General features: G+C 44.3%; 1 protein-coding gene across 1 annotated transcript in view; it reads right to left on the bottom strand.

The window, feature by feature from the left end:
* Window positions 1-19,611, bottom strand: part of fbxl7 (F-box and leucine-rich repeat protein 7) — a 71,802-nt gene extending 52,191 nt beyond the window's left edge. The window contains exon 1 of the mRNA XM_064992094.1: window positions 19,569-19,611. The gene's annotated coding sequence lies outside the window, so the exon portion shown is untranslated. The remainder of the gene's footprint in view (window positions 1-19,568) is intronic.
* Between the last annotated feature and the right edge of the window lie 8,084 nt (window positions 19,612-27,695).

Raw genomic sequence — 27,695 nt, 5'->3', positions numbered from 1 at the left:
TCACCCTTTCTCACCTTACCCATCTGATGGCCTCCTTTGAATTCCATGCTGTCACAGTTACCAGCACTTTCGAGCTTAACATCCTTATCATTTATCGCCCTCCAGGTTCCCTCTGAGAGTTCATCAATGAGATGATGCCTTATAAGCTCCTTTCCTGAGGACGGCTCACCTCTCACAGTCCTGGGCGACTTTAACCTAAAATCACCTTTGACTCATTCCTCTCTGCCTCCTTCTTTCCACCTCTCTTTCTTTTGACCTCACCCTCTCACCTTCCCCCCTGTATTACCATGGGTATTGTGACCTCATCTTTACTAGATGCTGTTCTTGAAAATATGAACCTCATTGTAACTCCTCCAAGTCTGAGAAACACTACCTTGTATCCTTTTCCCTTCGCTCTCATTTTAGGGTTGGAATTTGCCCGTTATCGGATGGTAGTGCGCCGTCCCATATTTGCTCTCTCTCCCCCGCTATTCCTCTTCCATTTCATCTCTTTCAAATACCTTCTCCAACCTAGAGAGGATTCTGCCTCCTCAACCAGACAGACTTCCCTTTCTGCATCCTTTGACTCTCTATGTCCCTTATCCTCTAGGACGGACGGTCCTCCCCTCCCGCTCCGTGGCTCGACGACTCATTGCGAGCTCACAGAACAGTGCTCCGGAGACAGACAGACGGAAATGGAGGAAGACAGCCTCCCTGCGGACCTGGCATCCTTTCAGACCTCTCTACATTTTCCTCCTCTGACAGATGGACAGAGGGAAGCCAGACAGACTAAATTGAAGCATCTGCCTCTAACCCAGAGGAAGAGACACCTTCTCCTCCCTCCTGAAGACAGATCCCCCCTCCTCCCTCTCTGCAGATGGACAGAACCATTTTGAAAAGAAGGTCAACGACATCCGATCCTCGTTTGCTAAGTCAAAGCCCCTTAAATTGGTTCTGAGTGACAGAGAACAACCCTGTGCTCTGACCTCTTTTATTTTCTCCAGATGAAATTATCTAGGTTGGCTTTGCTACCCCAACAATTGCCTAGCTTGACCCTACCCCCTCCTCTCTTCTCCAGACCATTGGCCGGAGACCTTCTCCCTTACCTCACCTCGCTCATCAACTCATTGACCGCTGGCTACGTCCCTTCCGTCTTTGGTTAGGTTGGCTTCTGAAAAAACCTACACTCGATCCCTCCGATGTCAACAACTACAGACCAGTATTGGCTAGGTTCTTTCTCTCCAAAACTCTTACGGCCGTCCTTGGCCATGCTAATCCGTTGTTATTCTCAGAATTTCTGATCCAAATCAGTCAGGTTTCAAGACTAGTCATTCAACTATGCTCTTCTGTTGTTATTGGCTAGGTTGGCGCTCCGCACTGTTATTGACTAGGTTGGCTCTCTTCTGCTCTCATCCTTCTAGACCTATCGGCTGCCTATGCGACACTGTTGAACCATCAGATCCTCCTCTCCACCCTCTCCGTTGTTGGGCATTGGCGGTGCGGCCCACGTTGTTATTGCGCTACCTGACATGGTCGCTCCTACCAGGTGGCGTGGCGCTATGCTAATCTGTCTCCTCGCCACGCGCTCTCACCACTGGTGTCCCCCAGGGCTCTGTTCTAGGCCCTCTGTTATTGGCTATAGGTTGGCTCTGTCATAACCTCACATGGTCTCTCCTATCATTGCTATGCTAACACACAATTAATCTGGCTCCTTTCCCCCTATGCTAATGACCAGGTGTTGCATTCTGCATGTCTGGCAGACATATCCAGTGTGGATGACGGATCACCACCTCAAGCTGAACCTCGGCAAGGCTAGAGTTGGCTCTTCCTCCCGTTGGGAAGGACTGGTTCCATGATCTCGCCATCACGGTTGACAACTAGGTTGCTTCCTCCTCCCAGAGCGCTAAGAACCTTGGCGTGATGCTACCCAGTTGTTATTAACATCAAGGTTGGTGGCCCGTTGTTAGGTTCATGCTCTACAACATTGAGTTACGCCCCTGCCTCACACCGGCGCAGGTCCTAATCCAGGCACTTGTCATCTACCCCGTCTGGATTATTGGCTCGGTTGGCTGGGCTCCCTGCCTGTGCCATTAAACCCCTACAACTCATCCTTCAAGCTTTAATGCAGCCCATATGTTCTGCCCTGTAATTCTCTGAAAACAACCCCGCACTCCGCTCTCTCCACTGGCTTCCCTGAGGCCGCATCCAGGCTACAAGACCATGGTCCCATCGGAGCTGTAGGGGAAAACAATGAGCCTCAGGCTCTTTTAGCTAAACCAAACAAGGGCTCTTAAAACCATTGTGCTCGGTTACCATAAGGAACTAGCAGATTGTCTTAAAGCCCAGTCAAAACTGCCTTGTCTGCTGCTCTGGCCCCCAATGGTGGAACAAACTCAGCTTTTACCAGGACAGCGGAGTCAATCACCAGGACTCCGGAAACCTGAAACCCCAGTGTCTTTGGAATACCTAGGATAGGATAAAGTAATCCTTTCACACCCCCCTTAAATGATTTAGATGCATGTATTGTAAAGATGGCTGTTCCACTGGATGTCATAAGGTGAATTCACCATTTGTGCAGGTTCTGGATAAGTAGTCCAACATGACTTAAATGTAATGTAAATGTAATGTTTATGTTAGCTCGAGACGGTTATGCTGTACCTGCAAACTTCGTCCCGTTCAATTTCACTCTGTGTTGTTAGTCAGTCTCTTCCCCACACAATTTATAATATTGTCACCCATCAGACTATTATCAATGAAATGGTGTATTTATGCTACATCTATTATATGTGTGAAGTTAGTTTTGATATAGTTGAGGTGTAGTTTTGATGGGCTATTATCAGCTGGGCAGGTAACTCTCGTGAATGGTGAAAACTGCTTATAACACATTCTGTTCGTGATATTGAAATTCAAAATATGTATAGTGTATTAAATATACTTATTTAGGAAAAGACATAGTGGTACAGAAAAAAATGTCAGAGATATTAGTTGTAAATTCACATGATGTTCAAAAGACGTCCTTAAAAATAAAGAAATATTCACACGTTGGGTTAAATTTACATGTGAAACCATGTTTTCACTTGTATTAAAGAGTTCAAATGTTAAAATTTCACATGTGAGAATCAGATATGTTAGTTTAGCAAAAACCTCCAAGTGAAAATCTCACTTTCACATGTGAAATTGCAAGTTCACGTGAAAATTTAACAAAAAAATCTGATTTGCAGGTTAACATGTTAAAATTCCATGGAATTGCATTTTTACATTTAATTGCATTTTCACATTGAAATACATTCACATTTGAAAATCACATTTGGGTTTCACATGTAAAATAGCTACACATGTTAAAATCTAATTTTCAGTTTCATGTGTGAAATTGAAAATGGATGCAAAAATATTTGTACATTTTTTGAATGATAAATAAAATACCTCCAATGGCAATTTAATTGTGTTTTGACACATTCATTCCAGCAACAAAGCACCCTTCACCTCATTGATGGTTTTCCTCTGAAGCTAAGCAGGGTCCTAGTCGGTCCCTGGATGTGAGACCAGATGGAAAATAAAAATAATATAATAATGTGAAAAATAAACGTGTGGAGAAAAATAAAATCACATTTGAATTTAAATGTGACACTTCATGAAAACCACGTGTCTGGCTTTGTTTTTGTAAGGGTTCGTTACTGTGCCTGTGTATTACCATGGGTATTGTGGTAATATTAACGTGTGTTTGTTTGGTGAAAATATGAGCACACACTGTAAATCATACACATAGATAGTGAGAAACAGAACGTGCATGTTTTCGTTTTTAGGGTTGGAATTTGCCTCGTTAATGTTTGTGTAAGTGCGCGTGTATATTTGTGTGGTCCGTATTAGTCATTTGTTTTTCTGCCTTTCAAAAAGGAGGAGACAGAGAGGGAGAGACAGACAGACAGACAGACAGACAGACAGACAGACAGACAGACAGACAGACAGACAGACGGACAGACGGACAGAGTGAGAGACAGACAGATGGACAGAGTGAGAGACAGACAGACGGACAGAGTGAGAGACAGACAGACGGACAGAGGAAGAGAGAGACAGACGGACAGAGGAAGAGAGAGAGACAGACATGCAGAGACAGACAGATGGACAGAGGGAGTTTAGACAGACAGACAGAGTTTAGACAGACAGACGGACAGAGGTTTAGACAGACAGGCAGGGAAAGACAGATGGACAGAGGGTTTAGACAGATGGACAGAGGGAGAGGGAGGCAATGTAAACATACGTTTCCCATGCCAACAAAGCCCCTTAAATTGAATTTGAGTGAGAGAGAACAAGCCAAAGCAATGTCGGTCTTATTTTATCAGATGTAATTATCTAGGTTGGCTTTGCTACCCTGTTGTTATTGGCTAGGTTGGCTTTTCTACCCCATTGTTATTGGCTAGGTTGGTTTATGCTAATCCGTTGTTCTGGCTAGGTTAGCTTTTCTACCCCATTGTTATTGGCTAGGTTGGCTTTGCTACCCGTTGTTATTGGTTAGGTTGGCTTTGCTACCCGTTGTTATTGGTTAGGTTGGCTTTTTACCCCATTGTTATTGGCTAGTTGGCTTTGCTACCCTGTTGTTATTGGCTAGGTTGGCTATGCTAATCCGTTGTTATTGGCTAGGTTGGCTATGCTAATCCGTTGTTATTGGCTAGGTTGGCTATGCTAATCTGTTGTTATTGGCTAGGTTGGCTATGCTACCCCGTTGTTATTGACTAGGTTGGCTTTTCTACCCCATTGTTATTGGCTAGGTTGGCTATGCTAATCTGTTGTTATTGGCTAGGTTGGCTATGCTATCCCGTTGTTATTGGCTAGGTTGGCTTTGCTACCCCGTTGTTATTGGCTAGGTTGGCTATGCTAATCCATTGTTATTGGCTAGGTTGGCTATGCTAATCCGTTTTTATTGGCTAGGTTGGCTATGCTAATCCCTTGTTATTGGCTAGGTTGGCTCTTCTACCCCGTTGTTATTGGCTAGGTTGGCTATGCTACCCCGTTGTTACTGGCTAGGTTGGCTATGCTAATCCGTTGTTATTGGCTAGGTTGGCTATGCTAATCCGTTGTTATTGGCTAGGTTGGCTATTCTATCCTGTTGTTATTGGCTAGGTTGGCTATGCTAATCCGTTGTTATTGGCTAGGTTGGCTATGCTACCCCGTTGTTATTGGCTAGGTTGGCTATGCTAATCCGTTGTTATTGGCTAGGTTGGCTATGCTACCCCGTTGTTATTGGCTAGGTTGGCCCTAATCCGTTGTTATTGGCTAGGTTGGCTGGCCCCGTTGTTATTGGATAGGTTGGCTATGCTACCCAGTTGTTATTGGCTAGGATGGCTATGCTAATCCGTTGTTATTGGCTAGGTTGGTTATGGCCCCCGTTGTTATTGGCTAGGTTGGTTATGCTACCCCGTTGTTATTGGCTAGGTTGGCTATGCTACCCCGTTGCTGAACGTCATAATTTTTCTCATGCTCTTCACAGCTTTAATGCAGCATATGTTCTGCCCTGTAATCCCCTGCTGAAAACAACCAAGCACTGCAGTAGTGTTTCCCTGTGAGGCCTATGCCAGGCTATGACCTGTCCCATCCCATTAGAAAACAATGAGCCTCACTCTTTTTTAGCTAAACTCAATGAGCTCTTAAAACCATTGTCAAGAGGTTTATAAGGAACTAGCAGATTGTCTTAAAGCGTAAATGGCCGTGGCCTTGTCTGTGTTAAGCCCCTTATACATACAAACTCAGCTGTTACCAGGCCAACTCGAGACCCATCGACACAGGACTTACAGAAAAGCCATAGAAATCAAACGAAGTGTTTTGGTCAAGTCAAAAGCGCTTGCATTGTTTGAGAATGCATGTACAGGATTATTTTTCCAATTTGCCGGTTTCCCCATCAGTGCAGGTTGTTAGTACAGTAGTCCAACATGTAAGAAGTCATATATATTTAAACTTTTTTTGTTCTCTCTCTCTCTCTCTCTCTGGTGCTCTCTCTCTCTCTGGTGCTCTCTCTCTCTGGTGCTCTCTCTCTCTGGTGCTCTCTCTCTCTGGTGCACTCTCTCTCTCTCTGGTGCTCTCTCTCCAGCACTCTCTGGACTGGACCTCTCTCTCTGGACTCTCTCTGGTGCTCTCTCTCTCTGGACCCTCTCTCTCTCTGGTGCTCTCTCTCTCTGGTCTCTCTCTCTGGTGCTCTCTCTCTCTCTCTCTGGTGCTCTCTCTCTCTCTGGTGCTCTCTCTCTCTCTGGTGCTCTCTCTCCTGCTCTCTTTCTCTGGTGCTTTCTCTGGTGCTCTCTCTCTCTCTGGTGCTCTCTGGTGCTCGTTCTCTCTCGTGCTCTCTCTGGTGCTCTCTCTCGCTCTGGTGCTCTCTGGTGCTCGTTCTCTCTCGTGCTCTCTCTGGTGCTCTCTCTCTCTCTCTCTGAGTGAGTACTCACCTAGATACATACTGTTAATGAGTACTCACCTAGATACATACTGTTAGAGTTTAGGGTTTAGCTACTGTATGTTTACAGTGTAGTTGACTCATAATCGGTTGAAACTCACTACCATGAGCTTATGGACCGTTTATAATGGTTTGGAGTCCACCTTCTGCCCCACAAGCAGTAAGACTGGCCCCAAAGCAGTAAGACTGGCCCCCAAACATTAAGACTGGCCCCCAAGCAGTATCTGGACTGGCCCCCAAGCCGTAAGACTGGCCCCACAAATCGACTGGCCCCACAAGCAATCTGGACTGGCCCCACAAGCAATACTGGACTGGCCCCACAAGCAGTAGACTGGGCCCCACAAGCAGTAATCGACTGGCCCCACAAGCAGTAAGACTGGCCCAACAAGTAGTAAGACAGGCCCCACAAGGGGAGAGAAGGCAAGGTGGGAGAGAGAAGGCAAGTGGGAGAGAGAAGGCAGGGTGGGGAGAGAAGGCAGAGAGACAGGGTGGGAGAGAGAAGGGAGGTGGGAGAGAGAAGGGGAGGTGGGAGAGAGAAGGGAGGGTGGGAGAGAGAAGGCAAGTGGGGAGAGAGAAGGGAGGGTGGGAGAGAGAAGGGAGGGTGGGAGAGAGAAGGGAGGGTGGGAGAGAGAAGGCAAGGTTGGAGAGAGAGCATTGGTTGGTGTTCTGCGTGGTACTCCCTGCTAGAATCTGCAGGAGAAATCTGATCTACGTTGGAGGTGGACCAAGTGCATAATCTGGACTGGACCCAGCACATAATCTGGACTGGACCCAGCACATAATCTGGACTGGACCCAGCACATAATCTGGACTGGACCCAGCGCATAATCTGGACTGGACCCAGCGCATAATCTGGACTGGACCCAGCGCATAATCTGGACTGGACCCAGCGCATAATCTAGACTGGACCCAGTGCATAATCTGGACTGGACCCAGCACATAATCTGGACTGGAACCAGCACATAATCTGGACTGGACCCAGCGCATAATCTGGACTGGACCCAGCACATAATCTGGACTGGACCCAGTGCATAATCTGGACTGGACCCAGCACATAATCTGGACTGGACCCAGCACATAATCTGGACTGGACCCAGCACATAATCTGGACTGGACCCAGCGCATAATCTGGACTGGACCCAGCGCATAATCTGGACTGGACCCAGCGCATAATCTGGACTGGACCCAGCGCATAATCTGGACTGGACCCAGCGCATAATCTGGACTGGACCCAGCACATAATCTGGACTGGACCCAGCACATAATCTGGACTGGACCCAGCACATAATCTGGACTGGACCCAGCACATAATCTGGACTGGACCCAGTGCATAATCTGGACTGGACCCAGCACATAGTCGGAGGTGAACCACAGTTCACCGAGAGACACACACGCCACCATAAACGCTACCGCCACCCACCCATCTCAGAGGAGAATGCAGCCACACAGGCTCCTCCATCTACGCCCTAAGGCCTGGCTCAAACTTAAATAAGCAAGGCCCGTAACACACACTGTGTTTCTCAGCACTCGAAGATTCTCTGTGGTTTACAGGAAATGCATGCATTTTAACATTTACATTTTTAGTCATTCAGAAGTCCATTTATCTCTATGGTTATTTACCGTGCATTCAGCTTAATTAAGATTATTCAGGTGGGACAAACACATATCTCTGTCATAGTACATTTTTCCTCAACAAAGCAGTCCATATTCTTTCGTTACATCAAAATGAAGTTCACTTTAGTCCATATATCTCTATGGTTATTCACCTAAAGTCCATATATATCTATGGTTATTTATTCATCTCTATGGTTATTCACCTGAAGCCCCTGAAGTCCATATATCTCTATGGTTATTCACCTGAAGCCCCTGAAGTCCATATATCTCTATGGTTATTCACCTGAAGCCCCTGAAGTCCATATATCTCTATGGTTATTCACCTGAAGCCCCTGAAGTCCATATATCTCTATGGTTATTCACCTGAAGCCCCTGAAGTGGTTATTCACCTGAATGAAGTCCATATATCTCACCTGAATGAAGTCCTCTATGGTTATTCACCTGAAGCCCCTGAAGTCCATATATATCTCTATGGTTATTCACCTGAAGCCCCTGAAGTCCATATATATCTCTATGGTTATTCACCTGAAGTCCATATATCTCTATGGTTATTCACCTGAAGTCCATATATCTCTATGGTTATTCACCTGAAGTCCCTGAAGTAATAACAGAGGAAGAGACTGTAGAAATACTTTTACATTTGGACCATTTCTCTCCTTTTAGACAACTCTGGATTTGGATTGATACAGAGTGAATAAAACCATTTTAATCAAATCAAATATTGTCACATGCGCCGAATACAACAGGTGTAGGTAGACCTTACAGTGAAATGCTGAATACAACAGGTGTAGTAGACCTCACCGTGAAATGTTTATTTACAATCCCTTAACCAACAAGGCAGTTTTAAGAAAACCCCCCCCCAAAAAGTAAGATATAAAAGTAGCAAATCATTAAAGAGCAGCAGTAAAATAACAATAGCGAGGCTATATACAGGGGGTACTGGTACAGAGTCAATGTGCGGGGGCACTGGTTAGTCAAGGTAATTAAGGTAGTATGTACATGTAGGTACATACTAGTTATTAAAGTGAATATGCATAGATAATAACAGGGAGTAGCAGCTGTGTAGAAGGGGGTGGGGCTATGCAAATATAGTCTGGGTAGCCTTTTGATTAGATGTTCAGGAGTCTTATGGCTTGGGGGTAGAAGCTGTTTAGAAGCCTCTTGGACCTAGACTTGGTGCTCTAGTACCGCTTGCCGTGAGGTAGCAGAGAGAACAGTCTGTGACTATGGTGGCTGGAGTCCTTGACAATTTTTAATGCCTTCCTCTGACACCGCCTGGTATAGAGGTCCTGGTTGGCAGGAAGCTTGGCCCCGGTGATGTACTGGGCCGTTCGCAATACCCTCTGTAGTGCCTTGCGGTCGGAGGCCGAGCAGTTGCCATACCAGGCAGTGATGCAACCCGTCAGGATGCTCTCGATGGTGCAGCTGTAAAACCTTTTGAGGATCTGAGGACCCATGCCAAATCTTTTCAGTCTCCTGCCCTCTTCACGACTGTCTTGGTGTGCTTGGACCATGTTAGTTTGCTGGTGATGTGGACGCCAAGGAACTTGAAGCTCTCACCCAGCCCTGTAGATGAGAATGGGGGTGTGCTCGGTCCTCCTTTTCCAGTAGTCCACAATCATCTCCTTTGTCTTGATCACATTGAAATGATATATTTTGGGGTAAATCTTTTTGTTGTTGTTGTTATAATCTTTATCTCATATTTTTTATTTTCTTAGTCCAAAGTGCAAGCGCTTAGGAAATCTGTCCCTTGGTGTCTCCCAGTGTTGAGACCGAACTAACACCTGCACACAATCCTCAAGGCCTATGGACAGAGTTTGCACACAATTAACACGCTTAGTAGACTCTCAGATCCTAAATACTGCAATTTGTGGCTGCCATAGTAACTGAGCGCTCATCCCCACAATCCTCAGGTGTTCTGTTGAAAATCATCATATGAATTGTATCCCAAATGGCACCCTACCTGTTTCATATAAAGTGCCATAGGGCTCTGGTCAAAACTAGTGCACTATATATAGGGAATAGAGTGCCATAGGGCTCAGGTCAGAAGTAGTGCACTTTGTAGGGAATAGGGTGCCATAGGGCTCAGGTCAGAAGTAGTGCACTTTGTAGGGAATATGGTGCCATAGGGCTACGGGCGAAAGTAGTGCACTATATAGGGATAGGGTGTCAGTTGGGATACAACAATGACGTGTGAGTTATCAATCAATCAATCAATCAATCAAATGTACTTATAAAGCCCATCAGCTGATGTCACATGCAGCTATAGCTGTAGAATATGTTCCTTGGACAGACCATAGACATGAAGCAATGAGTGGGGGCATTACAGGTTGAAGGTACCTGTTTGTTAACTGTCTTTCCATGTGGCCTGCAGAGGTTGGTTGGCTGGTGTTAAATTAGGTTTACGTTTGGCCTTGCGACCTACGAAGTCGATTTATAAAGCTGTGCGATAGTACAGCGACCTTGGTCGGGGAGGTGACAGGGAGGACAACCATCTCTGCAGCACACCACCAGGCCTTTATGGTAGAGTGGCCAGACGGAAGACAATCCTCAGTAAAAGGCACATGACAGCCAGCTTGGAGTTTGCCAAAAGGCACCAAAAGGACTCACAGACTATGAGAAACAAGATTCTCTGGTCTGATGAAACCAAGATTGAACTCTTTGCCAAGCTTCAAGTCTGGGTGAAACCTGGCACCATCTCTACTGTGAAGCATGGTGGTGGCAGCATCATGCCATTGGGATGTTTTTCAGCGGCAGGGACTTGGAGACTAGTCAGGATCGATGGAAAGATGAAGGGAGGAAAGTACAGAGAGATCCTTGATGAAAACTTGCTCCAGAGCACTCAGGACCTCAGACTGGGGCAAAGGTTCACCTTCCAACAGGACAACGACTCTAAGCACACAGTCAAGACAATGCAGTAGTGGCTTCGGGACAAGTCTCTGAATGTCCTTGAGTGGCCCAGCCAGAGCCCGGACTTGAACCCGATTCAAACCGAAATCTTCATCCCTAACTACAACATTTTCAGACAAGATAGAACAGCCAAAGGGGGCGGTGTTGCAATCTACTGCAGAGATAGCCTGCAGAGTTTTGTCCTACTATCCAGGTCTGTACCCAAACAATTTGAACTTCTCCTTTTAAAAATCCACCTCTCTAAAAACAAGTCTCTCACCGTTGCCGCCTGCTATAGACCACCATCTGCCCCCAGCTGTGCTCTGGACACCATATGTGAACTGATTGCCCCTCATCTATCTTCGGAGCTCGTGCTGCTAGGCGACCTAAACTGGAACATGCTTAACAAGCCAGCCATCCTACAATCTAAGCTTGATACCCTCAATCTCACACAAATTATTAATGTACCTACCAGGTACCTCCCCAAAGCCATAAACACGGGCACCCTCATAGATATCAGCCTAACCAACTTGCCCTCTTATTACACCTCTGCTGTTTTCAACCAAGATCTTAGCGATCACAGCATCATTGTCTGCATCCGTAATGGGTCAGAGGTCTAGGCTGTCTCTATGGGGGTGACTCAGGGTTCAATTCTTGGACCGACTCTCTTCTCTGTGTACATCAATGATGTCGCTCTTGCTGCTGGTGATTCTCTGATCCACCTCTACGCAGACGACACCATTCTGTATACATCTGGCCCTTCTTTGGACACTGTGTTAATTAACTACCCTCCAGATGAGCTTCAATGCCATACAACTCTCCTTCCATGGCCTCCAATTGCTCTTAAATGCAAGTAAAACTAAATGCATGCTCTTCAACCGATCGCTGCCTGCACCTGCCCGCCCGTCCAACATCACTACTCTGGACTGTTCTGACTTAGAATATGTGGACAACATACAAATATCTAGGTGTTTGGGTAGACTGTAAACTCTCCTTCCAGACTCACATCAAACATCTCCAATCCAAAGTTAAATCTAGAATTGGCTACCTATTTCGCAACAAAGCATCCTTCACTCGTGCTGCCAAACATACCCTTGTAAAACTGACCATCCTACCGATCCTCGACTTTGGCGATGTCATTTACAAAATAACCTCCAATACTCTACTCAATAAATTGGATGCAGTCTATCACAGTGCAATCCGTTTTGTCACCAAAGCCCCATATACTACCCACCACTGCAACCTGTAAGCTCTCGTTGGCTGGCCCTCGCTTCATACTCGTCGCCAAACCCACTGGCTCCAGGTCATCTACAAGACCCTGCTAGGTAAAGTCCCCCCTTATCTCAGCTGGTCACCATTGCACTACCTTCCAGTAGCACACGCTCCAGCAGGTATATCTCTCTGGTCACCCTCAAAACCAATTCTTTCTTTGGCCGCTTCTCCTTCCAGTTCTCTGCTGCCAATGACTGGAACGAACTACAAAAATCTCTGAAACTGGAAACACTTATCTCCCTCACTAGCTTTAAGCACCAGCTGTCAGAGCAGCTCACAGATTACTGAACCTGTACATAGCCCATCTATAATTTAGCCCAAACAACTACCTCTCCCCCTACTGTATTTATTTATTTTGCTCCTCTGCACCCCATTATTTCCATCTCTAGTTTGCACATTCTTCCACTGCAAATCTACCATTCCAGTGTTTTACTTGCTATATTGTATTTACTTCGCCACCATGGCCTTTTTTTGCCTTTACGTCCCTTATCTCACATTATTTGCTCACATTGTATATATACTTATTTTTCTACTGTATTATTGACTGTATGTTTGTTTTACTCCATGTGTAACTCTGTGTTGTTGTATGTGTCGAAATGCTTTGCTTTATCTTGGCCAGGTCGCAATTGTAAATGAGAACTTCTTCTCAACTTGCTTACCTGGTTAGAGCTTGAGAGGATCTGCAGAGATTAATGGGAGAAACTCCCCTAATACAGGTCTGCCAAGCTTGTAGCTTCATACCCAAGAAGACTGGAGGCTGTAATCGCTGTCAAAGGTGATTCAACAAAGTACTGAGTAAAGGGTCTGAATACTTACGTAAATGTAATATTTCCGTTTTTTATTTGTAGTAAATTTGCTAAAATGTATAAAAACCTGTTTTTGCTTTGTCATTATGGGGTACTGTGTATAGATTGATGAGGGGGGAAGAAAATGTCATCCATTTTAGAATAAGGCTGTAACGCAACAAAATCCGGGTTCTGAATACTTTCCGACCGCACTGTACCTGCAGGTTTTACATTCTACATTTGGCAAATGCATTTTCTGCTATCTGTTGTACGTTGACTGTTCCGCAAAATCAACCACACAGTCCCCCCCCAAAAAAACACATAGTTCCCCCAAAAATCACACAGTTCCCCCTAAAAAAAACACAGTCCCCCCCCCCAAAAAAAACAGTTCCCCCCCAAAAAACGCTGGTAAAAAAACGGTAAAGAAAATATCCCTCACTATTACAACTGCCAATGAGTCCATTGTGTTACGTTACTCCGAATGACCTTAAATGAGCCTAGTCCATTGTGTTACGTTACTCCGAATGACCTTAAATGAGCCTAGTCCATTGTGTTATGTTACTCCGAATGACCTTAAATGAGCCTAGTCCATTGTGTCACACTACTGCTAATGACCTTAAATGAGCCAAGTCCATTTTGTTGCGTTACTCCAAATGGCTTTAAATGCCACGTGGCCATATTAGCGGAGTTCAAGAGGCACATAAGATATTGACTCCTTTGAGGGAAATTGGCTCTATTTCTGACTCCTTCCTATACTGAACAAGTATGTGAGGAATGTGAATGAAATCATAGCAGTGAACTGGAACACAGACTCAAATGCAGAGAGAAGTTGTGCCAAGTGTACAAATCTGATGTAAGGTCACAATATTTGAACACACAGAAAATAAGAAAACTGGACTGACCACTGAGCTGGCCACTGTCTGGGTGTGAGCATACAGGCACGGTCAAGTTGCTGTCAATCTCTTTTTTTTTCTTTTTTTTTACTACGACCCATTTCCTGGAACAAGCTACCGGTTGACTGTTCAATACACATGTTCCTCGAGTTGACACAGTTCCAACATCACAATTGTCACGCCATAGAGAGGCTTTTATTCTCTATTTTGGTTAGGCCAGGGTGTGACTAGGGTGGGCATTCTATGTTCATGTTCTATGTTTTGGATTTCTTTGTTTGGCCCGGGTGTGGTTCTCAAATCAGAGAGCAGCTGTCTATCGTTGTCTCTGATTGAGAACCATACATAGGCAGCCTTTTTTCACACCTGAGTGTTGTGGGTAGTTGCTTTCTGATTTTTTTGTGTTTAGCACCAGACAGAACTGTTTCTCTTGGTTGTTTTGTCATTCAGTGTTCTGTTTTGTCATTCAGTGTTCTATTAAATAATGATGAACACGCTGCACCACGCTTCACCTTCTTCCACCAACAGCCAGTACAACAATAACATTGTTGAATTCGACGTTTGAATAGTTTATATTTCTATATCGCTATCGCAAGAATCATAATGTGACTTAATAAATACAGTTTCCAGGATGGATAAAGGTAAACGCAGATTAAAAGATATAGATACAGATATAAAGTACCTAATTAGAAAGTACCTCCTTGCTATAGAATAACACACACACGATCCCAATGGTCTATTTTATGTGCTTATTACGGCTCATTCACGCACACACACACACACACACACACACACGCACACACGCACACACACATTGCTTGACTGCCGTGATGGCGATAAGCACAATATCGTTTGTGAACTGCCGCCCTTACAGGGGAGTGTATGTATTCCTCATCAATCTTCCGCAAAAGTCAATCTGCCACAATAGGCAGTCGCCTCATCCTGCCTACTGGGCAGGCCGGGCCCTGGAAGCAAGTCTCTGGAGCCACTGAGCGGAAGAGGTGTGTATGAGTCCTGCTGTAGGACTCATTGGGCCAGCACTAGCAGGTCAAATCAATGACTAAAATGAATGAGTCACTCAGGAAAAAAACGAATCATGACTCTCGAGTCAGTAAAAAGAATCGTTCAAAAATAACTAATCGTTTGCGAACTGCACATCACTAACACGCACACACACACGCACGGCGCGCGCACACACACACACACACACACACACACACACACACACATCCTTTGAGGTTTATCACAAGGGCAACGGTGAAAGGAGAGGCCCCACTAGGAACAATGTTATCTCACAGAGTGCTCTAACCAGGCCACACACTGCCATTTCAATAGAAACCATCACAGTTTTTTTCTGGATCAAAACGAGGCGTAGGTGATGGGGCATGGCCATGGGCACCAATTTTTTTTTTGCTGTTTTAAATTTCCTACAATTCTACACATTCCTGCCGTGCCTTATGCTATCTGAGTGACTCCAACGTTATAACAAAATCAATGGGGGCCCCATGCCATGACAAAAATACTCCGAAATGCATAATTTTGGGGGAATTTGAGATTCTCCCTGACTGTCCAGCTTTTATTTTGGTGATTGTTAGTTCTCAAATGTGATCTTATTGAAAAAAATATATGTCTATTATATTTTCTGCATACTTTAGATCTTGTTTTACACACACACTGCCATTTCAATAGAGCCCATCAATGTTCTCTCACAGAGAGCTCTAACCAGGTCACACACGGCCATTTCAATAGAGCCCATCAATGTTCTCTCACAGAGAGCTCTAACCAGGTCACACATGGCCAATTCAATAGAACTCATCAATGTTCTCTCACAGAGAGCTCTAAACAGGTCACACATTGCCTATGTTGCAATTGCTGCCATTCCCCAAATGTTCCATCTTAGCTCGTGGAGATGGATGATAGTTTATCTGCTGATTTACTCCTGGCAGAGCGCTGTTAGCTACAGCCACTTTAATCTCGTGAAGGAACCAAATCTCGCTAGCTACTCCATTTGATCCTGGGGCGAAAGTGTTCAAATGGAAACTGGTTAGAAAATGTTTTATGACCTCATTTCAGACAGTTTTTTTTTCACGTTGGGAATCCATTCCTGATAGCTACAGTTGTAAGTAGCTTACAAGCCTGCAACAGTCGCCATTTTGTGGCTGAATTGGAGCCACAGGCCAAGACCACAGTCACCACGGGTCAGTGCTGAGGGTGCCTTCTCTAGAATACAGGCCGTTTTGGCCTTGCTACACCATTGTTATTTTAGAGAGGAGAGGACAGCCCTCCCTGCTATTATTTTGGCGGCTGGAAGTTCAGTGTGTGTGTGTGTGTGTGTGTGTGTGTGTGTGTGTGTGTGTGTGTGTGTGTGTGTGTGTGTGTGTGTGTGTGTGTGTGTGTGTGTGTGTGTGTGTGTGTGTGTGTGTGTGTGTGTGTGTGTGTGTGTGTGTGTGTGTGTTAGAGAGAGAGAGAGAGAGAGAGAGAGAGAGAGAGAGAGAGAGTGTGTGAGAGAGAGAGTGTGTGAGAGAGAGTGTGGGCTGAAGCAGAATAGACAGGCAGACAGGCAGACAGACAGGCAGACAGGCATACAGGCATACAGGCATAAAGGCAGACAGGCAGACAGGCAGACGCCTCTTCTAATCTTGGGAAACAGTTCTCATCTCTCCTCCCTTCCACAGACACACGCTGGTACACACACACACTGTACACACTCTCTCTCTCTTTCCAAAGCAGCACCACAGAGTTGGAGTCAGTATTCACCCTCCACAGGGCCAGACTCTACTGTTAACAACAGAGTTGGAGTCAGTATTCTAACTCCGCAGGGCCAGACTCTACTGTTAACAACAGAGTTGGAGTCAGTATTCACCCTCCACAGGGCCAGACTCTACTGTTAACAACAGAGTTGGAGTCAGTATTCTAACTCCACAGGGCCAGACTCTACTGTTAACAACAGAGTTGGAGTCAGTATTCTAACTCCACAGGGCCAGACTCTACTGTTAACAACAGAGTTGGAGTCAGTATTCTAACTCCGCAGGGCCAGACTCTACTGTTAACAACAGAGTTGGAGTCAGTATTCTAACTCCGCAGGGCCAGACTCTACTGTTAACAACAGAGTTGGAGTCAGTATTCACCCTCCGCAGGGCCAGACTCTACTGTTAACAACAGAGTTGGAGTCAGTATTCACCCTCCGCAGGGCCAGACTCTACTGTTAACAACAGAGTTGGAGTCAGTATTCTAACTCCGCAGGGCCAGACTCTACTGTTAACAACAGAGTTGGAGTCAGTATTCTAACTCCGCAGGGCCAGACTCTACTGTTAACAACAGAGATGGAGTCAGTATTCTAACTCCGCAGGGCCAGACTCTACTGTTAACAACAGAGTTGGAGTCAGTATTCTAACTCCGCAGGGCCAGACTCTACTGTTAACAACAGAGTTGGAGTCAGTATTCAACTCCGCAGGGCCAGACTCTACTGTTAACAACAGAGTTGGAGTCAGTATTCACCCTCCGCAGGGCCAGACTCTACTGTTAACAACAGAGATGGAGTCAGTATTCTAACTCCACAGGGCCAGACTCTACTGTTAACAACAGAGTTGGAGTCAGTATTCACCCTCCACAGGGCCAGACTCTACTGTTAACAACAGAGTTGGAGTCAGTATTCTAACTCCGCAGGGCCAGAATCTACTGTTAACAAACAGAGTTGGAGTCAGTATTCTCCTCCAAGGGCCAGACTCTACTGTTAACAACAGAGTTGGCAGTTTGTTTTCCAACAAAGATCTACTCAAACAACAGACTTGGTTTTGTCCAAAAAGGGCCAGACAGTACTGGAAAAAGAGAGTTGGGAGTATTCTAAAAGGGCCAACATGTTAAAACAGATTTGGAACGAGGTCCAATGCCGCAGGGCCAGACTCTACTGTTAACAACTAGCTGCAGAGTTGGAGTCAGTATTCACCCTCCGAGGGCCAGACTCTACTGTTAACAACAGAGTGGAGAGAAATACTGGCCAGCTGCCTTTACCAGAGTTGAACACAGGACCAAATCAGGGCCAGACTCACAGTTGGAACAGAGTTGGAAAAAGACAACTCAGACAGGGCCAACCTACGAAAATCAACAGAGTTGGAGTCAGGTATTCTAACTCAGCAGGGCCAGACTCTAAAGTTAACAACAGAGTTGGATTCCAGGTATTCACCCTCCCAGGGGTTATATCTGTTAACAACAGAGTTGGAGTCAGTATTCTAACTACACAGGGCCAGACTCTACTTTAACAACAGAGATGGAGTCAGTATTCTAACTAGGGCCAGACTCTACTGTTAACAACAGAGTTAAGAACAGTATTCTCCCTCCACAGGGCCAGACTCTACTGTTAACAACAGAGTTGGAGTCAGTATTCACCCTCGCAGGGCCAGACTCTACTGTTAACAACAGAGTTGGAAGTAACCCTTCCCAGGGCCAGACTCTACTGTTAACAAAAGTTGGAGCTATTCTACCCTGGGAACAGGGCCAGACTCCTTTCCAGAGTTGGGTTATATCTGGAATCAACTCTACTTTCAACAGAGTGGGAACAGCCTAAGAACCCTTCCAGGGCCAGGTTCTATCTGGAATCAACAGAGTTGGAGTCAGTTTCACTATGGGAAGGGCCTAAGACCCTTTCCAGAGTTGGGTTATATCTGGAATCAAAAAGGGCTTTCTACTATGGGAACAGAGTTGGAAGAACCCTTTCCAGGGTTATATCTGAATCAAAAAGGCTTTCTAACTGGGGGCCAGACTCTACTGTTAACAACAGAGTTGGAGTCAGTTTCAAACAGGGCCAGACTCTACTGTTAACAACAGAGTTGGAGTCAGTGATTCACTCCGTAGGGCCAGACTCTTGTTAAAACAGAGTTGGTTGTATTCATTAACATAGGGCCAACTCTAAGTTAACAGAGTTGGATTCAGTACCCTCCGCAGGGCCAGATCTACAGTATAACAGAGATGGAGTCAGTATAACTCCGCAGGGCCATTCAGTAATAACAGAGGTGGATTCAGTATAAGGGCCAGATCTACTGTTAACATCAGAGTTGGATTAGTATTCACCCTCCGCAGGGCCAGATTGTAGTGAACAGAGTTCAGTCAGTACAGTTGTAAGATTAAAGAATAAAATTTTGTTGTTTCCATCCGCAGGGCCAGTTCATGGGAACAACAGAGTTGGAGTCAGTATTCACCCTCCGCAGGGCCAGACTCTACTGTTAACAACAGAGTTGGAGTCAGTATTCACCCTCCGCAGGGCCAGACTCTACTGTTAACAACAGAGTTGGTTCAAAGATGACAGGGGGATCCTGTTAACAACAGAGTTGGGTCAGTATTCTAACTCCGCAGGGGACTCTACTGGTTCAAAGATGACAGGTTGGGATCCACAACAGAGTTGGGCAGTAGTAACCCTGTGGGCTCAGGTTCAAAGTTGACAGAGTTGGGATCTAACTACAGGGCCAGACTCTACTGTTAACCAGAGTTGGGTCAGTATTCGGTTCAAAGGGACAGGTTAACAATCCAGAAAAAGAGAACAGTCCCCTTGTGGGCTTTGTTTTCAACAAAGTATGACTCTCAAAAAAAAAAAACTTGGTTTTGATCCAAAAATAGTCAACAGTGCAGGAAAAAGAGAGGGAGAAAAAGACAACATGTAAACAGATTTAGGGCTAGTCCCCCTGGCCTAACGAGGTCCAGATGCCCTACCTTCGCTGGTAGCTGCATTCTTGGGAGCTTTGGTTGAGTCCTGATCCGTGGAACTCAGTTCAAAGATGAAATACTGGATCCACCTAGAGGAACACAGGACCAAATCAGGACGAGACGTTCACAGTGGAACACACCATGAAAAAGACAACCAGACAGGCAAACAATCCCACTTGAAAATCTCTGGTTCAAACCAGGTAGTCTTTTCCAGCTTTAAACCAAAGTCACTAGGATCTAATTCCAGGTTGAACCCTTTCCAGAGGGTTATATCTGGAATCAAAAACACAAACATGGGAACAGTCCTAAGAACCTTTCCAGAGGGTTATATCTGGAATCAAAAAGGGCTTTCTAACATGGGAATAAAACTAATCCCTTTCCAGAGGGTTATATCTGGAATCAAAAAGGGCTTTCTACTATGGGAACAGCCTAAGAACCCTTTCCAGAGGGTTATATCTGGAATCAAAAAGGGCTTTCTACATGGGAACATAAGAACCCTTTCAGGGGGTTATATCTGGAATCAAAAAGGGCTTTCTACATGGGAACATAAGAACCCTTTCAGAGGGTTATATATGGAATCAAAAGGGCTTTCTACTATGGGAACATAAGAACCCTTTCAGAGGGTTATAATGGAATCAAAAGGGCTTTCTAAACTGGACCCAGATCTGTTTTTAGGCAACTGGCATTTTATTTTGAATCCCTTTACAGTCTGAACATTGACACTAGTATGTCAACTTGAAAATAGATGGTTGTACCTTGACATTAACATATTCCAAATCAAGTATAACGGGGCATTCAGTATAAGGGGCATTCAGTATAACGGGTCATTCAGTATAACGGGGCATTCAGTATAACGGGTCATTCAGTATAACGGGGCGTAATCGTCAAATCATTGGTATTACTTCTATACCCATGGCATAAGCATTGTAGTGAACAGTTCAGGTACAGTTGTAACATTAAAGAATAAAATCTTTGTTGTTTCCATCTGAGATAACAGTTCATTGGATCCACTAAGGGCTAGAAGTCCCCCTGTGGGCTCTGGTTCAAAGATGACAGGTTGGGATCCACTAAGGGCAAGTCCCCCTGTGGGCTCTGGTTCAAAGATGACAGGTTGGGATCCACTACAGGGCTAGTCCCCCTGTGGGCTCTGGTTCAAAGATGACAGGTTGGGATCCATAAGGGCTAGTCCCCATGTGGGCCCGGTTCAAAGTTGACAGGTTGGGATCCACTACAGGGCTAGTCCCCCTTGTGGGCTCTGGTTCAAAGATGACAGGTTGGGATCCACTACAGGGCTAGTCCCCCTTGTGGGCTCTGGTTCAAAGATGACAGGTCATGGGATCCACTAAGGGCTAGTCCCCCTGTGGGCTCTGGTTCAAAGATGACAGGTTGGGATCCACTACATTTGAGTCCCCCTGTGGGCTCTGGTTCAAAGATGACAGGTTGGGATCCACTACAGGGCTCGTCCCCCTGTGGGCTCTGGTTCAAAGATGACAGGTCATGGGATCCACTGCAGGGCGAGTCCCCCTTGTGGGCTCTGGTTCAAAGCACGGTGCCATTTGAAACACATGACAGGATCTAAGGTCAGTTATGCAGCATGTTTATAATCCCATTCACAACACAAACAAAACAGTCCTCGCTACATTTCACCATAAAAGGTGAGAGTCTTGCACCTCTAACATGATAAAACTATCCATTACAGTGCTTCTATAATGGCTAGAAGGCCTGTTCTACATTACATTGCTTCTATAATGGCTATAAGGCATCTTCTACATTACATTGCTTCTATAATGGCTATAAGGCATGTTCTACATTACATTGCCTCTATAAAGGCTATAAGGCATCTTTCATTACATTACATTGGCTCTATAATGGCTAGAAGGCCCCTTCTACATTACATTGCCTCTATAATGGCTAGAAGTCCCCTTCTACATTACATTGCCTCTATAAAGGCTATAAGGCCTCTTCTACATTACATCACATTACATTGCCTCTATAATGGCTAGAAGGCCCCTTCTACATTACATTGCCTCTATAATGGCTAGAAGTCCCCTTCTACATTACATTGCCTCTATAAAGGCTATAAGGCCTCTTCTACATCACATTACATTACATTGCTTCTATAATGGCTAGAAGGCCCCTTCTACATTACATTGCCTCTATAAAGGCTATAAGGCATGTTCTACATTACATTGCCTCTATAAAGGCTATAAGGCATGTTCTACATTACATTGCTTCTATAATGGCTAGAAGGCCCCTTCTACATTACATTGCCTCTATAAAGGCTATAAGGCCTCTTCTACATTACATCACATTACATTGCATCTATAATGGCTACATTGCCTCTATAAAGGCTATCACATTACATTACATTGCCTCTATAATGGCTAGAAGGCCCCTTCTACATTACATTGCCTCTATAAAGGCTATAAGGCATGTTCTACATTACATTGCCTCTATAAAGGCTATAAGGCATGTTCTACATTACATTGCTTCTATAATGGCTATAAGGCCTCTTCCACCTTCAAGGCATATCCACATATGGGAGAAGTCAAAGACCGACAGACAGGGGGACATGAGGAAGTGGCCTTTGCACAGAATTACTTCCAGGTGACATTCCTGTCTCCTTCTCTCTCTTTCTCAGTCCATCCTGTTGTCAGAAAAGTCCGTATGTTGTTGATTTTTCATCAGAATAGTCCGTAGGATTTTGTTTTATCAGAATAGTGTTTTGATTAATCACAATAGTCAGTATGGTTTTGCATTGTGGAGATCAAAAACGTGCTCAGTCTGTCTCAAACTATAAAGAAGTGGCCCACAAACTCTGCACAAATACAACTGAAGTACTAAGATGTTATATTGTCACATACAGCAGATAGGTGCCGTGTAATGTGTTGTTTTACAGGGTCAGTCATAGTAGTATGATAGGTGTTGTTTTACAAGGTCAGTCATAGCAGTATGATAGGTGTTGTTTTACAGGGTCAGTCATAGTAGATATGAGTGTAATGTGTTGTTTTACAGGGTCAGTCATAGTAGTATGATAGGTGTTGTTTTACAGGGTCAGTCATAGTAGTATGATAGGTGTTGTTTTACAGGGTCAGTCATAGTAGTACGATAGGTGTTGTTTTACATGGTCAGTCATAGTAGTACGATAGGTGTTGTTTTACAGGGTCAGTCATAGTAGTATGATAGGTGTTGTTTTACAGGGTCAGTCATAGTAGTATGATAGGTGGTTGTACAGGGTCAGTCATAGCAGTATGATAGGTGTTGTTTTACAGGGTCAGTCATAGTGGTACGATAGGTGCAGTGTAATGTGTTGTTTTACAGGGTCAGTCGTAGTAGTACGATAGGTGTTGTTGTACAGGGTCAGTCATAGTAGTATGATAGGTGTTGTTTTACAGGGTCAGTCATAGTAGTACGATAGGTGTTGTTTTACAAGGTCAGTCATAGTAGTATGATAGGTGTTGTTTTACAGGGTCAGTCATAGTAGTACGATAGGTGTTGTTTTACAGGGTCAGCCATAGTAGTATGACAGGTGTTGTTTTACAGGGTCAGTCATAGTAGTATGATAGGTGTTGTTTTACAGGGTCAGTCATAGTAGTATGATAGGTGTTGTTTTACAGGGTCAGTCATAGTAGTATGATAGGTGTTGTTTTACAGGGTCAGTCGTAGTAGTATGATAGGTGTTGTTGTACAGGGTCAGTCATAGTAGTATGATAGGTGTTGTTTTACAGGGTCAGTCATAGTAGTACGATAGGTGTTGTTTTACAGGGTCAGTCGTAGTAGTACGATAGGTGTTGTTTTACAGGGTCAGTCATAGTAGTACAATAGGTGATCTGGAACCATTCGACCCGGTGTAGATCAGTGATCTGGAACCATTGACTCGGTGTAGATCAGTGATCTGGAACCATTCGACCCAGTGTAGATCAGTGATCTGGAACCATTCGACCCGGTGTAGATCAGTGATCTGGAACCATTCGACCCGGTGTAGATCAGTGATCTGGAACCATTCGACTCGGTGTAGATCAGTGATCTGGAACCATTCGACCCGGTGTAGATCAGTGATCTGGAACCATTCGACCCGGTGTAGATCAGTGATCTGGAACCAGTTGACTCGGTGTAGATCAGTGATCTGGAACCATTCGACCCGGTGTAGATCAGTGATCTGGAACCATTCGACCCGGTGTAGATCAGTGATCTGGAACCATTCGACTCGGTGTAGATCAGTGATCTGGATGATAAGTTTAGATCAGTGATCTGGAACTTGTTATTTCGGTGTAGATCAGTGATCTGGAACCATTCGACCCAGTTTTTTCAGTGATCTGGAACCATTCCAGTTAGATCAGTGATCTGGAAATGACGGTGTAGATCAGTGATCTGGAACCATTTGAACTCGGTGTAGATCAGTGATCTGGAACCATTCGACTCGGTGTAGATCAGTGATCTGGAACCACACTCGGTGTAGATCATGATCTGGAACCATTCGACCCGGTGTAGAAGTGATCTGGAACCATTCTATGCCCGGTGTAGATCAGTGATCTGAACAAGGTCCAGATAGTGATCTGGAACCATTGACCCCGGTTAATCAGTGATCTGGAACCAGTTGATCGGTGTAGATCAGTGATCTGGAATCTTATACCGGTCAAGATCAGTGATCTGGAACCATTTGCCGGTGTCATCAGTGATCTGGAGCCAGTTGGGTGTAGATCAGTGATCTGGATGATAAGTTTCAGATCTGACTTGTTATTTCTGTTACCACATCTGCTCCCCTCCATTTTTTCTACTCCCGGTTTCCCTTCCAGTTTACAGTAATTAGAATGACTTATCTTGCCTCTAAGAAAAGCACATTTGAACTCAAGTAGCTAATTCTATTACCCACACTGGGCCTTATTATCCATGTCTAGTTGAGGTGGAAGGAGTTTTAATGTAATTCTAAACTAAACTACTGATAAAGGTCAATATTTTCTCAGACAAACAGTTAATGACAGACAGTTAATCTGATCCTAGATCAGTGGTTATGGGCATCTTATACCTCAAGCTATTGCTCCAGTGGAAATTTGCTGGTGTCATCAAACGTGAGCCAGTTGGGAGGACAGACAGACAGACAGACGTAACTTAGACAGACAGACAGTTTATTGACTTTGCTTTACAGACAGACAACAGACAGACAACAAGTCAGACAGACAGGAGAAGAAGACAGACAGACAGAAGACATTTTTTTTTTTTAAACAGTCACTGACAGACATTTGACAACAAAGACAGACAAACAATGAAATGGATCTAATAGACAGACAGACAGACAGACAGACAGACAGACAGACAGACAGACAGACAGACAGACAGACAGACAGACAGACAGACAGACAGACAGACAGACAGACAGACAGACAGACAGACAGACAGACAGACAGACAGACATACATACATACAGACATACATACATACATACATACATACATACATACATACATACATACATACATACATACATACATACATACATATAACAGTGTTCAATAGTATGTAGTGTGAACAAACTTATCCACAGAGAACACAACCTGAGCCACACACAGGTCGACCAAGATTTCATTCCTAGGTGAGGCACAGTAACCTATGGTCAGAATCTAGTCTACTGTAAATCTTTATTCTCATCTAATTCACTCACTAATCATGTTAATGTTGAACTCCACAAAGGGGTGAACATATACCAACATAGCATCAAATATACCAGACTCATTACTGCTGCGATCCCGGATAGTCAACCAGGTCTCGTAATATCCAACACATACAAAATGGATGAAATATAACCGTACCATATAAATATAATTACAGAATGTTGATTTGAATGGGGATGCATGTTCTAGAAACTCTATTTCTATGGCATTCCTAATGTATCTACAGTCTTGCGTAAGAGGCTGGTAATAACACTTCCTGTATGAGTGGCATTTTAGCCACATGGCCTGTACAGGAACAGGGAATGACAACTTAAGCTGGTGTTTTATGCCACCTCATTACACGGAAAACGACTTTGGTCACCAGCTGTCGATTTTTCTCTTTCACACCTCAATTAATGTTGCCGACAGCCACCGTCTAGTAAAACGGCACGAGGTTTTATAACATGACATGATACTGTGTTCGTGGGTCAAGCCCTCCTCACTACCAAAATGACCTTGTGCTTGTGATGCAGCTGTCAAAGCTATTTGTACCAAGAATGTTGTCCTTATGTTAGGACAAATAAAAAAGGTAACTGACTTGCTGATCACCCTTATAAAAATAATAAAAATATTGCAGTTTCGCATTCAACTGTAGTATTTTGGAATAACAGAATTATTGTTAATACAGAATAACTGCAGTTGCGTCTTTATTTCCGTAAGGGCAGCATATGTAGCATTAAGCTCACTTTTCTCATGAGCGGTGTTCAAATACCCATACTAACATACTGTATCCTACATACTTAAAAAGTATATACTAGTAGTTCATTTTTGTATACTGGAAAAGAACGGTATCCCTTCAGTTGAGTGTACTGGAGCTTCACCTGTCTACCGGAAGTTGAGGCTGTTGCTAAGCAACTTCTTGCCAACTTGTTACTTTATTACATTGCTCAACATTTTTCTTCACATTTCTCATAATTAGTTAAAGCAATGAATTTGAATCCGCTCTCGTCGGATTTCGGCTGCATTTATTCCACCATTTGCTTCAAATCTGAAAATGTTGTGAAGCCACGCCCATTGTCCAAAGAATTGCATTATGGGCCCTAAACCGACGGTAATAGTGTCCACTGCTTGTATACGTCATATTTTCGCAAATGTTGTGTGAACTAACGTTTGTACATCGCGCTGGTTCGTACAATTGACCTTATTTTAGCGCCCAAAAAAAACATACTAAAAGCATAATACTTCCAGATCAACTGTAATATCAATACCATTGTAAAGCACAATTTCTCCCGTTTACAACAAAAGCATTGACGAGACCTTCGTGATGCCCATCGCCGCGTGATTCAGGAAGGCAACGAGCTCCGTCGGGTCTTTTTAAGCATGGCGTGTGGGGAAGTGAAACCTGTTGCGTGATCGTGAGAAGGAGAGATGTCGTGTGGGTGAAACGGCTTTTTTCACTCGATCTGTCCAACTTATCGCCTCTAAAAAATCTAAATAAAACACTACAAAGGGTTTATATAATGTGTCATTACATACCTATTTGAAGGTTTGTGTTGAATTTGAATCGTGTTTTTAGTGCGGTGCTAAAGTGATCTTCAGAAGTAAACAGCGGCTTTGAGAGTCATGATGGCTTGCTGTGACGATGCAAAAAATGACTAGGTATCCCCCCCCCCTTACCCTGTCCCTTTCTTGTTTTTAAAACGATGAGAGAAGTGCCTGGTGTTGGGAGACTATGACAGAATGAGTTGCTTTATGCGTGCTGTACGTTACGACGTGACACGTCAAGATGTAGCGTACAGCGTCGAAGAGGTCTGTTTTTTTCATTACTTTTCTCCAATACTACAGAGCCATTACCATGAATAGAAACTTGGTTCACACCCCAGATTCTGATGCCAACACAGTCCCATTAGATTTCATTGCAGCCTCGTTTGAATGTCGCAGTTGTGCAAATTTTTACGGAATGGGGTTAATCACTGTTAGTGTGCCAAAAGTTCCCCGATTTCGTACTAACTGTTGTCCTTATGACCAATAAGCATACTACATACTCAACTTACATCACAAATAGTGCGGTTAGTATGAGTATTCGGACCCAGCTACGGTGTGACGTCAGTGCACAGATGCAGCCTGTGCAAATGAATCCCACTAATTTCAAACAGCTGTCAAAACCAGTCCCCTAAAAAGGTATGACAGATGAGGCCATTGAAAGTGTAAAAAAAATAGTATTTTTTTTGATGATGGCAACAGCGAAGCATATTTCTTTCTTTTTTTTTGCTGTTATTTTTGGTTTTCCCTGCATAAAAGTAGAATGAGAACGCTTGAAGCACTAATTTTGGCTACGAGGGTTAGTTCGCCCCCCCCAAAAAAAATTTTTTAGGCCTATACAATTTTCACATTTAACTTGGCTGTTGTCAAACAACAGACCATTTCTCCATATTTGTGCAATTTAGTTACTTACAGCAGCCTCTGGTTAGCATTACCGTATACA

The sequence above is a fragment of the Oncorhynchus masou genome, chromosome 17, assembly GCF_036934945.1.
Source record: "Oncorhynchus masou masou isolate Uvic2021 chromosome 17, UVic_Omas_1.1, whole genome shotgun sequence".
NCBI lineage: Eukaryota > Metazoa > Chordata > Actinopteri > Salmoniformes > Salmonidae > Oncorhynchus > Oncorhynchus masou.
This window is presented reverse-complemented; position numbering and strand designations above follow the sequence as displayed.